The following is a 15170-nucleotide window of genomic DNA, read 5'->3' on the forward strand; positions in this document are numbered from 1 at the left end:
CAGTGTGCTGGAGAAAGAAGAGAAGAAACGTGTGATCTCTACCTTTTTAGGGAGACTTCTTGAAAGTATCACATAGCACACCCACCTTTATCTAATTAACCGGGACCTAGTCACGTAGACACTTGCAAGGAAGACAGAGAAATAGTGCCTTCCGGTTAAGTGACAATGTACCCCACTAAAAATTCAGCCCCTCTTATTTAAAACAAGACAAAACAAAGAAAAAGAAAAATGGACAACGGGAGGTAACCGGCAGTGTCTACAAAGAAGGGAAACTCTAGAAGATCGAGAGGGAAAGCCAGGGGAAGGAGGAGCTGTCATGGCTGACAAGTTTTCTAGCCTCGGTGTTTGGAAGAAGAGTTTTTCTCTGCAACTAAACTCAATCCCAATATGGCCCAGAGGGAATTTATGCATTTTAAAGAGTTTTAAAATAGTCTTCCCATTTGAAGCAACTCAGAAGACGCCTCAGCTCTAGTCCCACTAACAGATTTGATCATAGCTACGCATGTAGATTATGACCAGAAAAGAGCCGTTTGGCGTCCTGGCTATTATGGGCTGCAGTAGCCAGAATCACAATCTACACCACCAGACCTCCAAACGCACTTATAATACAGTCACCATGTTTTATTAGGATTATGCCTTCCAACTGTATTTCCGAAGGATTCAAATACATTACTGCTTCTCGTCGTTTTTGATCTAATATCCATGATAGGCACAGGAGTTACACAGGAGACAAAAATGTCACATTCACTTTATTAACAAGGTCAGGACAAACTGATGCTTATGGTCTCAGATGGCTTCAACCACCAAGTCCTCCTCTGGGCTTTCTAGCAACAAGCATCTTTTTTCCCAGCCTTCCCTTCTATTAACCCTAAATAGGCCTGAGATTAGGCTTAGACCCCTCGTCATACCCAGTATAGATCTACATGGGCCAAGTAAGAAGACCGAAAACAAATTTTTATGTGTTCCCAAACAGAACTCCCCAATTGCAAAGACCAAGCACCCCAATGTATCCAAAAATGCTGCCGGACTGTTCCAGAACCCAGAGCAAGAGGGATGAGACATCTTGCAGAGAAACCTTCCCTACTCTGGACTCAATCAGCAGATATGGGAACAGAGGGAAATATAAAGCAAGAAAGGGACAGGGAGTACAAAAGCGGGGGGAGTGGTTTTGAGTTTTGCTTTTTGCTTTGCTTTTGGGTAAAAAAGACGTGCTGGACCTAAACAATATCTTAATGAGGCAGGTCCGTATTTACAGTCCTTCAAACCCCATTTAACCTTTCTGTGTCTCATCTGTTAAGCACACTGGCCAAGATCACATACCAAATCACTGACACAGTCATCATGAGGCCCCAAGTGCCTTGTTCCCAGTTTCATATTTTAAATAAGCCAAGTGACAAAATAGAGGGAAAAACTGGGTCAGAGAAACAAACTTGGCCTGAAAAAAAAAAATCTGTGTTTCAAAATAAAGCCAATTACACAAAGACGTGACATTTCTCATCTAAACAGAAAAATAAGCTAGAGCCCTAGCATCTTTCTTTTCTGACGGGATATACAGAGGCACTTTCCAAGGGTAAGAAAGGCCAAATGATGGACCTACGATCATTGTCAACTCTTTTATCTGATGAGGCTTTATTTCTTATCAAATGTTAGCAGGGTCAGGGAAACAAACAAGCGAAATAATTGGCTAACACAACCCAACCCTAAAGATTCAAATAAGTAAAACAAAACAAAACAAAAAAGTTTATGCTGAGCAAAGCCTGCTTACCACCGAAGATGGATTTTAAAAGTATTAGTTGTTGGTATCTGTCCTCTAGATTGTTTTTGCACCAATTTCTTGTTTCCTTAACTTTAAACTCCTAGATTTCTGCTCCAGCTTTGATAGCTGCCTCTAATCCCATAAATCATAGCTCCCCATTTAGAATAATTTTGTGAACCTTGGGTTTTTGGTCCAATACCAATTCTGCTGGCTCCTTTGTCTCTGTCTGTATCTCTGTCTCTGTCTCTGTATCTCTCTGTCTCTCTCTCTCTCTCTCTCTCTCACACACACACACACACAAACACACACACACACACACACACGAAAGGGAAACTCCACAGGTTAGGCAGCTTTCCAGTGCTTTCCATCAGGCACCTGGGGAATATGGAAGAGGCCCAATTCTTCTCACTCCTGGGACTAAAGCACTGTGAGGAAAAATGCAGTAACGGGACCGAGTAGTTTTACTTAAGGCAGAAAAAACGAAAGCCTCAGCAAAGTTGCTAGAATGACTAGGTGTGTGCCTGCATGACTCTGCTTCTCCACACCCAGTGGCTGCCCCCACTGGGGTTTTTCTCCTACAACCATAGCTACTCAGAGGCACCAGGACTCACAACTGGCCTGGGATGGGGAGGAGGGGACAGGAACAGATGAATATTCTCAGGTCCTCCTTTAACGAAAGCGATTCCTCATCAACCAGAGATCCCCTCGGGAGTACTACGCAGCATTCTAGAATATGGAGAACGCAGGAACGCTGCCGATAAATAAGCCTATAACCCTAGAGTTCACCTGCTGGGAGCGGCCTAGTGTTCCCGAAGAAGGGAGGGGCCTGCCACTCCCCAGCTCTGACCCACCCCGACAACTCCAGGACAGGAACTTGAGTACTTGCCTCCCACCCACAACTCAGGGGTATGGACCAAGAGTCAGGGAGCTTGCCTTCTGCCTCAAGCACACCACAGAACCTGTCGGGCACACGGCTGACCCTACGAAGACATGGCCTTACTCACCTTGAAGGGCCCGGTTCCCGCCCCTCTAAGCGCTTAGTCAGGACTACCCACCACCACCATCCCTGTTGTTCTCAAATCAATTGATGTTTGCTCACAACGCCCAGAACCTGGACTCTTGGCTCCACACCCCAATGTCAACATTCGTATTTAGCCCCCTTCAGTTTTGGTGATACTTTAGGCTCACCTCCGAGACCAGAGGTTTGGATGGCCTCATCCAGGTTTTGACTTGGCTTGTTTGTTGGTTCTTCCAAAACTGAAATTGGGTTCTTTTGTTTTGATTATAAAAATACCATATACTCATTGTAAAAAATTTTTTGAAAAAGATCAGCCAATAGAGAACGTATAAAAAGGAAACAAATTATCCATGATCTGCCCACCCAGATGATGATGATGATGCCCTGTTCTGACTCAGCTGAGGATTTCCTGATCAAGCCCCGAGGAACCCCACCCATCCAAGTTGTACCAGTCTCTGATACTCCCGCCCCCCACCCCCCCAGCCCCCCCCCCCGACCATTAGATTTGGTCCTTTAGATACAAAATGAAAGGATCCAGAACTTTGGTCATGGACCGAGTGAGAATATTTGGAAAGCTCTCTCTCATTGTGTGCTTGCCACAAGTTATACAGGTGAGGCTATGCTGAGACCAACATTTAAGGTCTAAAATCATGTTGCACACCTGGGGTGGACACCTGCACTATGTAAGCCCATGACTGCAGACAACTGACCTGAATTACCTCAATCCTCCCAAAAGCAAACACATTCAACATCAGTTGAGACCCTTTTTTTTTTTTTGAGAGAGAGAGAGAGAGAGAGAGAGAGAGAGAGAGAGAGAGAAAGAAACAGAGAGGGCACAAGTGAATGAGGGACACAGAGAGAGAGAGAAGCGGGGCTCGAGTTCACCCAGTGTAGGACTTGAACTCACCAACCATGAAATCGTGACCTGAGCCAAAGTCAGACGCTTAACGACTGAGCCACCCAGGTGCCCAATTTGAGACCCTTTAACAGTCTTCGGGAGACTGAGGTGTATGCATACACATTCATATACACAAACACACAAACACATGAGATAGTCACATGTAAAGTGATTTATGTTATACAATTCATTTTAGATTGCCCGATTTTTTAAAAGAATTTCTCATGTTTCTGATTTGAACCTAAAATCTTCAAATAGATGTTTTGATTTTCCTAGAAGCAAGTATTTGTCTAGCACAAAATATTTCAAGTTCAAACTTTTACAACTTCATTCTTTAAAAAAATTTTTTTTCAACGTTTTTTATTTATTTTTGGGACAGAGAGAGACAGAGCATGAACGGGGGAGGGGCAGAGAGAGAGAGGGAGACACAGAATCGGAAACAGGCTCCAGGCTCTGAGCCATCAGCCCAGAGCCCGACGCGGGGCTCAAACTCACGGACCGCAAGATTGTGACCTGGCTGAAGTCGGACGCTTAACCGACTGCGCCACCCAGGCACCCCAACTTCATTCTTTTAAATAACACGACTACTTTTAGTGTAGCAAGACCATAATCAACTTAAGTGGCTATCATTATTATCCCTCCCTGGACTCAAGTCTTAAAAAGTTGAATTTGAAAGCTCCTGTGATTCCAGAGTAAGGGAAGAGCTCCACCTTATGGTAATGTTTTGAAGTACACCAAAGAAAACGCCACTAAGCTCTCTGAACCCAATTTTCTGTCCTCTCTCTCACTCTACCTACAAGATTTTTAGAATTCTCCTAGAAAGTCATAGGGGAAAGGAATCAAAAAATGCACACTACATCTTCCAACAAACAGTAAATCCTCTTCCACAATATGCTCAAAGTGCCAAAATGGCTGAGATTGAGTTAAGGTTAAACAAAACCTTTCACTTGGTCATTGGAGTGAATACTAGGTAAGAAGCTACACCTAAATCAGTAAAACACTGGAGCCTTTTTTACTTGATACCAAATAATAATGATATTAATAATAATGATAGTTAATGATTACTGAGTACTTACATACTCATTTAATCACACAACCCTATAAGGTAGGCACTATTATTAACTCTATTTTATGGATGAAGAAACTAAAGGCCAGAGAAGTCACGTAAATTGGTCAAGGCCATATGGTTAATAAGTGCTATTAAAAGCCAAGAACTTGAAGCTCACTAGCCCAGACTCGAAACCACTATGCCATACTGCCCCTCTCTATAGCTCAAATTTGATACAATCTCTCTCAAAATAAACAACTTGAAGCCATGGTCTTGTCCACAGTCTTTGCCGAAATTGGCAAAGGTAGGACAAGACCCGTGGTTCGTTTTCTATTCCTCCAACGGTCATTGCAGATTGAGAATTCTTTGGCCTTACCTCCCATGTTCTTTCTCTACTCTGCCAAGGACTCGGTTTGTGATTTTGACTATAAAGTATTGTCGCAGGGTGCTATAGACTGAATGTTTGTGTCCCTCCAAAATTCATATGTTGAAGCCTAATCTACTATATGATGGTATTAGGAGGTGGGCCTTTGGAAGATGCTTAGGGTGGAGCCCTCACGAAAGGGATTAGTGCCCCTGTAAAATGCCCGAGAGCACCCTCGCCCCTACACCTCCATGTGAGGACACAGCCGGAAGTTGGCCTTCTGCGAACTAGGAAGCCGGCTCTCACCAGACACTGAATCTGCTTGCACCTTGATCTTAGACTTTTCTGCCTCCAGAACTCTGAGAAATAAATGTTTGTTGGTTGAGTCACCCTGTCTTTGGTATTTCTATAATAGCAGTCCAAAGACACTGAGAGGCTAGCTTTTGTGTCCCTTCACCATTTATCTTGTACCTTGTCCTACTCCCCATCTCAGACCCCTCAAACATCATTCATTTAAAACCATGCTAAAATGGGTGATGGGCATTGAGGAGGGCACTTGTTGGGAATAGCACTGGGTGTTGTATGTAAGTGATGAATCATGGGAATCTACCCCTAAAACCAAGACCATTAATATCCTATTTGCTCCTCCAAGATCCAACCCCAAATACCATTGCATTTAGCACAATGCCATTTTCACATCTACCAAAAATGACTAATTCTTTAATCTCATCAAATATCCACCCCATTTCCCTGGCTGGCAGATACATCTTGTAAGTTTTGGAATCTATAACAGTTCTGTCTCCTTCTTTTTGCTTTCTTGCCACTTACTGATGGAGGGAACTGGACCCATTGTCCTGGCGGCCATTCCACACTTTGGGTTGCACTGATCGCATCCCCCATGGTGTTGGTTTAGCATGCTTCTCTGTCCTCCCTATTTCCTGTGAACGGGCACCTAGATTTGGCCCAGGAGTTGGTGAAATTTTTCTCTAAAGATCCAGATAATAAATATTCAACGCTTCGCACTTCATATGGTTTTAACCCTGCCATTGATAGGGGTGTCTGGGTGGCTCAGCCCTTTAAGAGTCTGACTTCCGCTCAGGTCGCGACCTCACCGTTGGTAAGTTGGAGCCCTTCATCAGGCTCTCTGCTGTCAGCACAGAGCCCGCTTCAGATCCTCTGTCTCCCTCTCTCTCTGCCCCTCCCTCTTTCTCTCTCCCTCAAAAAATAAATAAATAAATAAAATCACAAATAAATAAATAAATAAATAAATAAATAAATAAATAAATAAAAATAAAAAAAAAAAGCAGCCATTGACAATAGGTGAACAAATGGGTGTGGTTGGGTCTCAATGAAACTTTGTTTACAAATTCAGGTCAAGGGCTGGAAATCACTGGGAGACCACAGTCTGATGATCCCTGATCTAGAGGATCAATCAGATTCGGTTTTAGTGGTTTGGTTTGGTTTTTGCAAGAATAACTCTTTGACAGTGCTGGGTATTTCCTGTGGCTTCATCAGGTAGCACATCACATCTGGTTATCTCTTTCAGTGATGTTGAATTTTAGGGGCTCTGATATTACCAGCTTGATCCATCCGTCAGGAAGGTCTCCATCAGTGGATTATATTTCAACCTTCCTCTCTCTTATCTGGTCGGAAGCACTTGTGCAGTGCATGCCTTGAGCAACCACACATGAGATCCTCTCTCCAGCATTTGTTATTGTCCCCTGGCATCTCTGGTTTCAAACAGCACAAAAAATAGTGGCCCTAGAGGTTCTTAGAGTGCCACAAACTCTACCACTCAGTAAAGAAAAAGTTTCCAGGGAGCGCCTGGCTGCCTCAGTCAGCGGGGCATGCGACTCTTGATCTTGACATTGTGAGTTCAAGCCCCACACTGGGTGTCGAGATGACTTAAAAATAAAATCTTAAAAGAAAAAAAGAAAAAGTTTCCAGAAGATTTCTTGAGGAGGCACAGATTCTGGATTCCTCTGGATCAGAGGTTGTGTACAGACTGTAGTTTTCACTTTCCAGAAAAAGTGAATTCCTTGCCAACTTTTCAAATCTGGAAGATTTTACATAAAAGTCTGGCTTTTCCAGTCCTCTCGGAAAATGAGGGAATCTGGCCACCTTGGGCCCACATTCAGGTGTGGCAACAACTGACTGGAGCTAAGAGTGACTGTCCCCTTTAGGTGAGGCCTCTATATGAGGCAGACATTAGCAAATGGTGGGGACTGTGGCAACCTGCAAGGTACAGGCCCTGTCATTTACCAGGTGAGAGAGATGCTTTCCTCGAGTGCCTGTGAACTTCTCTGGCAACTTCAAAATTAGTTGCTAATGTTTCAGTATTTTTTTTTAATTCGAGAGTGAAAGAGAGAGCGAGAGAGAGCACGTGCGAGTGGGAGAGGGGCAAAGGGAAAGAGAGAGAGAATCTTAAGCTGGCTCCACGCTGAGCGTGGGGCCCGCCGACATGGGGCTCGATACCACGACCCTGGAATCGTGACCTGAGTGGAAATCAGGAGTCAGACGCTCGACCGACGGAGCCACCCAGGCGCCCCGTTTCTGTATTGAATACATTTACATCTCCCACCCCTCTCCAAGTTGTCACATTCCCCTCCCCACTTCTATGTCCCACACCTGCAACATTGATTGGTTTCTTGCACGTCTTTCCAGAGCGACCTCATGGCAAACACATGAAGTGGGCAGCAAGCACTGGTTTTCATGGAAAATCTGAAATGGCACTTTCCGGTGCTTTCAACGTTATTACCAAAGTCACAATCCATTAAGAGAAAAACCGTTTCTTATTCATTCATGCAACAAAAATTTATTGAGCTTTTAACAACTCCTAGGCTCCGGGCATACCACAATGAAAAAGCCAAACATGGTCCCTGGCCTGATGGAATTTATGGTTCTGAATATTATTCAAAATAGAAAAGAAAGAAGAAGCTGACTCTGACCCAGGGATGCCTTCCAGATATATTTTTCAAATAATGTACTAGCTTCGAAAGGGAGCTACCAGCATGCACATTCTCTAGCTAGGTGACAAAAAAAAAAAAAAAAAAAAAAAAAAAGTACATTTATCATCTTTGGAACTCCATTGACAGAAAGTAAACCCCATGAATATTTCAATAGGGGGAAAACAGGATCATATTCTATATTCGAAAATTACCAGTGACATTTTTCTTAGACTGCCAAAACAAGGAAATGAGAGACGTCTAGGCTGCCCTGGAAACCACCCCGCCATGGGCATCTTGCCTTTGGAATAAGCTAGAGGCGAGCTGGAAGTCGCTCAACCTGACCCAAATGAGAACCCTGGCTAAATTCCTTCCGGCCTTTTTATGCCTATGATCCTTGGGCACCACCCAAACTGCAAATTCTGGCTGGGCGTCAACAATCCAACAATTTTCTCGAGGCCGTTCCGCGCTTCCTCCCTCTTTATCCATTTCTTGCCACTTTTCTCTCTCCCATTTCCACTGCCCGGTCTGGGCCTCTTATTCCATGAGCAACAAAGTCTGCTCCCATGCCCGCCACTTCTCCCTCGAATAATCACTCCACTTCCTGTTGCTAGTTGAAGGCAGGCTCTCTGTTCTACGACACCGTGTCCCGTACGGTCATCCTGAGGCAACTCTTTTTTCTAGAGTTTGTATACCGGGCCAGAATGAGGGTTAGGGAGAGCTGTGACCATTCTCCTTACTCCCCCCACCTGCCCTCACACACACTGCATTTGCTAAACCAGGAGTTGACAAATGTTTACTTGACGCACCCGACAGTAAGTATTTTAGGAGTTGTGGGACATACTGGCTCTGACCCAACTACCCGACTCTACTGTCGTCGCTTGAAAGCAGCCATGGACAATAGGCAAACAAATGGGCATGGCTGGGTTCCAATAAAACTTTCTTTACAAAAATGGGCCGCAAGACCAGATTTGACCCAAGGGAAGGTTGCTGACCTGTAGTCTAAACTATTAATCTTTCCAGCTGCTGCAAAACAAAGCAAACCCCTTCCTACTTGGAAATCACACTAACTAGGGGTGCCTGGATGGCTCAGCCAGTTAAGAGTCCGACTTTTGATTTCAGCTCAGGCCATGATCTCACAGCTCCAGGGATAAGCCCACCTAGGGCTCTGTGCTGACAGCACAGAGTCTTCTTGGGATTCTCTCTCTCTCCCCCATTCTCTGCCCCTCCCCTGCTCACTCTTTTTCTCCCTCTCTCAAAATAAATAAATACGAAAGAAAGAAAGAAAGAAAGAAAGAAAGAAAGAAAGAAAGAAAGAAAGAAAGAAAATCACACTAACTATATACCCCATCTTAACCTCTCCCTTGTTCCTGTCATGTACTCAATTCTCAGTTCAGCCATGTTTATTAAGGATCCTGGCATCCGGTTCACAGGCCATCTCTAGTCCCAACATCATCCTGGATGGTTTCTAAATCCACAAGGATGATCAGTGTAACACCACGGCCCTCACAGTGCCTTGACTTCCTCAATTCCAGTGACTTTCACCTCCACTCCGTTTCAACAACCTACTCCTTTGGGAACTATTACACTTTTGATATCCTCAAACCAATACCCCAGGCTGACCGCAACTCCTATCCTACAGACTTTCCAAGTCCTTACTCCCCAGTAAATCTGCTCTTTGACCTGAGACCCCCTGCCTTTCCTCCCAGTTATTTGGCCTCCGTCTGGCCTCACTTCCCCCCTCCCCAGTCTGGATACACCATGGTCAATCACTATTCTTTCCGGCTGCATCCTCAGTCTCCTCGTGCTCACTTCTTTCTGCTGTTCTTTGTCGACACCATACCCCACTCCTGAACCAAACGAATCGCCAGATTTCCCTGATCCTGTAGCCAAGTGGCCGAACACAGTGGGTGAATACTGTACCACTGTATGAACCTGAGTCCCATAAAATCATGATTTTAAATCGTATCTGGGCCCTCACTACCTCTAGGCTATCTCTCTCAATGGCTTCTGTTTAACTCCCCTATCACATTCACCTTAGGCAAGACAACGTAGTCCTATAAAGAGATCTCAGGCTTAAAAAACAAAGTTGGGTCTGAAATCTGGTTCCACTTACTAAATGTATGGTCTTGAGCAGGTGACCTAACTTCCTTTCACATCAGTTTTTTTCATGAGTAAAACAAAAATAATTCCTACTTTATATGTTAAGATTACATATGTAAAACACCACCACCAGCAGCAGGTGCGCAATAAATGATAGCTATTAATACAAGCTCACATTCAGTAGGTGACTATACCTACTTCACTAAGCCCATTAAGTGTTTCTTAGCTGGAGTTCTCCAGAAAGCAGAGCAATGGTTGATGTGCTATTGGGTTGAACCATATGAAAGTGCTGAGATTCAACTGTTTTGACATACAGAAACCATCCGGTTCAACCTAATGCATTATTAGAGAATGCAATCCCAGAAAAGCAACAGGGAGGGAAAGGGGAAAACGAAGGAAAGAGAGAGTCCGTATGAAGGTGCATTGGTATCACGCTTGAGCTCATGGGGCCATTTTTTGGGAGATCATAAATACAAGACTTGCATCTCTGATTAGTCAACATGAAGGATGGAAAGAGAATTTAACAGCTAGCTCTCATCTTTTATTGACCAAAGCTTTGCACCAATGGGCTGGGTTAACTCCTCTCCACTGTGCATGGAATCTCAACACCCACAGGAAGGCCCCAGGGCATGTGGTGAGAAACTGGCAGATTGCACTGGTGTAAGTCCATCAGAGCCCCCTCAGAGAACCGGTGAGTAAGAGGTGGCTGACAGAACATATGAATTCCCTCAATTTCTTTTTACTCTGCACTTTCCTATAAGTGCAATTCACTCTTTCTTTCACCTCCCCCACCCTCCCCACCCCCACCTGTGCTCTCAATCTTGATCCCTCCAACCTCCAGAACCTTTTACCTTCAACTTCTCCCACTGTCCTGATCCCTTCCCCTCTACCTTTATACCTGCTTAGGACTTTCCTTAAAACATCCTTCCCTTACTTCACACAGGCTTCTGGCTACTTCCTTTTCTCTTTCTTTCTCAGCAACATATCTTAAATGAATAATCCAGAGTTACTATCTCTACTTTCTCCCCTCAGGACCACATGAATGCATCTCATCACTGCACCGAAAACACCTTTGCTGAGGTCACCAACGACCATATCCATTTGACCATATCCAATAGACATAATTCTGGCTCTATCTACCTTGGTTTCTCTGCAACATTTGGTCTTGTTGACCCCTCCAGCCTTACTGAAATTCTTGGTTCAGTTATCATGCCACCATTATTTGTCACTTCTCCTCATTCTTTGGCTGGCCTCTTTCCTCTCAGCCTCTATCCAGTCCTCAAGAGTTGGTGTTCCCAAGAATGCTTTCCTCAGCCTCTTTCTCCTCTTGCCCTACACCCTCCTCTGACCCTCCCGAGAGGCTATCATCATTCCCTGGATTTCAAGTATCGCTATGTGCTGATGACTTCCAAATTCATATCTCCAGCCGGACCTCTCCCTGCACACTCATCTTGGAAACACCCACCAAGCAGCTGGATATATCCACCAAAGCAAGACAGCCCAGCTGCTTGATGGGTACTTCAAACAGGCACCTCACACTCGACATATTAAAGCCTGAACTCATTATATTCCCCAACCGCCTCTACCCTAATCTTGCCCATAAAATCTATCTGCAGACAATGCCTGCTCTCCTCATTAAGGTGTTCCAGATGCTTGCTCTGATCTCTCTGGCTCAGCCACACCCTAGAACTTGTTATTTATTCTTGGACTCTTCCATTTCAGCTGCCCTTGAAATTCCTCTACCAGGGAAGGGTTTGGGTACTGGGAACAAGAATTTTTCACACACAAAAATCATGGACTCCTCTGTGCTGGCAGCTGGAGCCTGTTTTGGATTCTGTGTCTCCCTCTCTCTCTCTCTCTCTGCCCCGCCCCCCAACTCGCCCTCTGTCTCTCTCTCAAAAATAAACAAACATTAAAAAAAGTTTTTTTTAATAAAAGAAAAAGAAAAAGAAAGCTATTTCAGGGGAGCCTGGCTGGCTCAGTCAGTTAGGTGTCTGACTTTGGTTCAGGTCATGATCTCACTGATTCAGAGTTCAAGCCCCGTGTCAGGCCCTACGCTGACAGCTTGGAGCCTGGAGCCTGCTTCGGATTCTGTGTCTCCCTCTCACTCTGCCCCTCCCCTGCTCGCGCTCTGTCTCTCTCTCTCTCTCAAAAATAAATAAACATTGAAAACAAAAATTAAAAAAAAAAAAAAGAAAGCTATTTCAGGAATCCAGAAATGAGGTAATCAGCACAGCCAAGGCAACCACACCTGCCTCCTCTCTTCACTCGTAATCCCTTGTCCAACAGAATCTAAATGAGGAGCCTCAGCCAGCACTGGAGGACAGATGGCTATATTTGGAATAAGTTCAGAACATCACAATGACCAATAATGATTGACATCACTACAGGTCACTCTTGTTGTTTTAAATTTTTAACAAGAGGTCCTTTGCCACTTCAGCATAAATATCTAAAGTGTCCCCTTCACATTGAGCGCTACAATTTCAGGCTATTTACTAGGGCATTGCCAATACAGGAAGAATGTCTCCTAAATTGTCCATGCCTTACTTTGCAAATTGTCCTTCATTAGGCTCACATTTTAGAATTGAATTACAAGATTTAAAAAAAAAAATTCTCTAAAGGCTCATACAGCTTTCATGGTTATAGCCCTGAAATAGGAGTTACACCTCTAGATATGACAAAAGCTATGATGAAAATGTTTATAATCACATTTGGTCAATCAACTACAGCCTTATTTACTCATATAAGGAAAGACATTTTACTTATTTGTTCCTATATCCAAATGACTTCTCATTTGAATCCTAGCACCAAGGATCCATGGCTACTGTAATCAAAATATAAAATGTGGGGATGGAAAGAAAGAAAGGATTATAAACTTTTATTTTAATAGTTACTAGGAAACTGGTTTGATAAACTAATACGACTAAGAAGATAATTACAATTAAGAAAGAAATATCCATAATTCACTAAAACAAAATATCTTGTACTTGTGAGACACAATTTAATAAAGTTGTTGGAACATATTTTTTTTACCTCAGCTGCAATGTATATACCACACATAGTATCTAAAAGTCTCAAAGATATTTTACATTATTCACAATAAATTCGTATGAGATTCAGTTTAATAATGCCATCTGGCTATGAATAGAAAGAATTTAAATTTAAATTTCAAGAAATAAGATAAGGTAGCACATTTTCTTTGATCACTATACTGCAAAACAGAGCAATGCTATGGCCAATCCAAGAAGACAGGGTCATAATCAAATGCCATTTAAAATAAAGAGTTATGGGGTGCCTGGGTGGCTCAGTTGGTTAAGCATCCGACTTCGGCTCAAGTCATGATCTCATGGTTCGTGAGTTCCAGCCCTGCATTGGGCTCTGTGCTGATGGGTCAGAGCCCGTAGTCTGCTTCGGATTCTGTGTCTCTTTTTCTCTCTGTCCCTCCCCCCCACCTCAAAAATAAATAAACATTAAAAAAATTATTTAAGAAAAGACCTTCAGTTTAAAACAATAAAATAAAATAAAATAAAATAAAATAAAATAAAATAAAATAAAGAGTTATGGTGCTCACTTTGGCAGCACATAGACTAAAACTGGAATGATGCAGAGAAGATTAACATGGCCCCGGTGCAAGGATGACATGCAAATTCATGAAGCATTCTATATTTTTTAAATAAAAAAGAAAAGAAAAGAAAAAGTTATGAAAATGAAGCACTTTTACTATTTAAGCCTTAGATAATCAAAATATCATTTGAACTATTAGAAATTCAAGAGTAAATCAAAATCCAAAGCAAGACCTATGATTTTTTTAAAGTTTATTTATTTATTTATTTTGAGAGAGGGAAAGAGAGTGCGAGGGGGAAAGGGGCAGAGAGAGAGGGAGAGAGGGAGAATCCTAGGCAGGCCCTGCGCCATCATTGCACAGAGCCCAAGGTGGTACCTGAACTCACAAACCGTGAGACTGTGACCTGAGCGGAGATCAAGAGTCGGATGCTTAACCAACTGAGCCACCCAAGTGCCCCCTTTTCTTTTTAAATTTTTTTAATGTTTGATTATTTGTGAGAGAGAGAGACAGAGACAGAGACAGAGACAGAGACAGAGACAGAGCGTGAGCAGGGAAGGGAGGAGAGAGAGGGAAACACAGAATCTGAAGCAGGCTCCAGGCTCCGTGCTGTCAGCACAGAGCCCGATGCGGGGCTCAAACCCATGAACAGCAAGGGCATGACCTGAGCCGAAGTCAGACGCTTAACTGACTGAGCCACCCAGGTGCCCCTTATGATTTTTTTATTTTAGAGAGAGAGAGAATGTACATGCAAGTGGGGTGGAGGGGCAGAGGAAGAAAGAGAATCTTAAGCAGGCTCCACACTGACATGGGGCTTGATCTCATGACCCTGGGATCATGACCTGAGATGAAATCAAGTCAGACACAACCAACTGTACTACCCAAGCTCCTCTATTACTATTTTAAGCCTTATTCTTTTTTTTTTCTTTTTTTTAGTTTATTGATTTTTGAAAGAGAGAGCGCATGCACGCACAAGTGGAGTAGGGGCAGAGAGAGAGAGAGAATCCCAAGCAAGCTTCATACTGTCAGTGCAGAGACTGACACGGGAGTCAAACTCACGAACCGTGAGATCATGACCTAAGTGAAGTCAGGCACTTAACCGACTGAGCCATCCGTGTGCCCCTAAACCTTATTCTTCTTAAATATAAGGGAAGACACCTCTCTGAATATTGAGCCCTAGTGTATCTGTTCCTAAACAGTTTTCTGAGGTTTCTTCAAAATTAGTTGCATACAATTTTATCCTGCCTCTAAGAGGTCAGTGGTATGGTCTGAGGTTGTCAACACTGTTTTCAGACCTTAAAAGTTGTAGGTCAACCAACAGATCTAACAAATGAAACAAGCGGTAGATAAACCCTATATCTGCGTCTCATGTTAGGCAACGTTCTCTTTCATGTTGCTGTGTCCATGGTTGTAGAAAAGGAAACCTTATTCCTTTAACTTTCATTTGGGGATTTATAAAATGAAATCAAAATAGGT

General features: G+C 43.4%; 1 long non-coding RNA gene and 1 other non-coding gene across 4 annotated transcripts in view; one reads left to right on the forward strand and one right to left on the reverse strand.

Moving 5' to 3' along the window:
- The window catches only part of LOC109496578, a 189911-nt gene that overhangs the window by 108137 nt on the left and 66604 nt on the right, over nt 1–15170 (reverse strand). The gene's annotated exons all lie outside the window — the stretch shown is intronic.
- On the forward strand, nt 13696–13802 carry LOC111558790. Its single transcript, XR_002739930.1, has one exon. It is a non-coding gene; the product is annotated as a U6 spliceosomal RNA (small nuclear RNA).

Source organism: Felis catus, chromosome X, assembly GCF_018350175.1.
Source record: "Felis catus isolate Fca126 chromosome X, F.catus_Fca126_mat1.0, whole genome shotgun sequence".
Lineage (NCBI taxonomy): Eukaryota > Metazoa > Chordata > Mammalia > Carnivora > Felidae > Felis > Felis catus.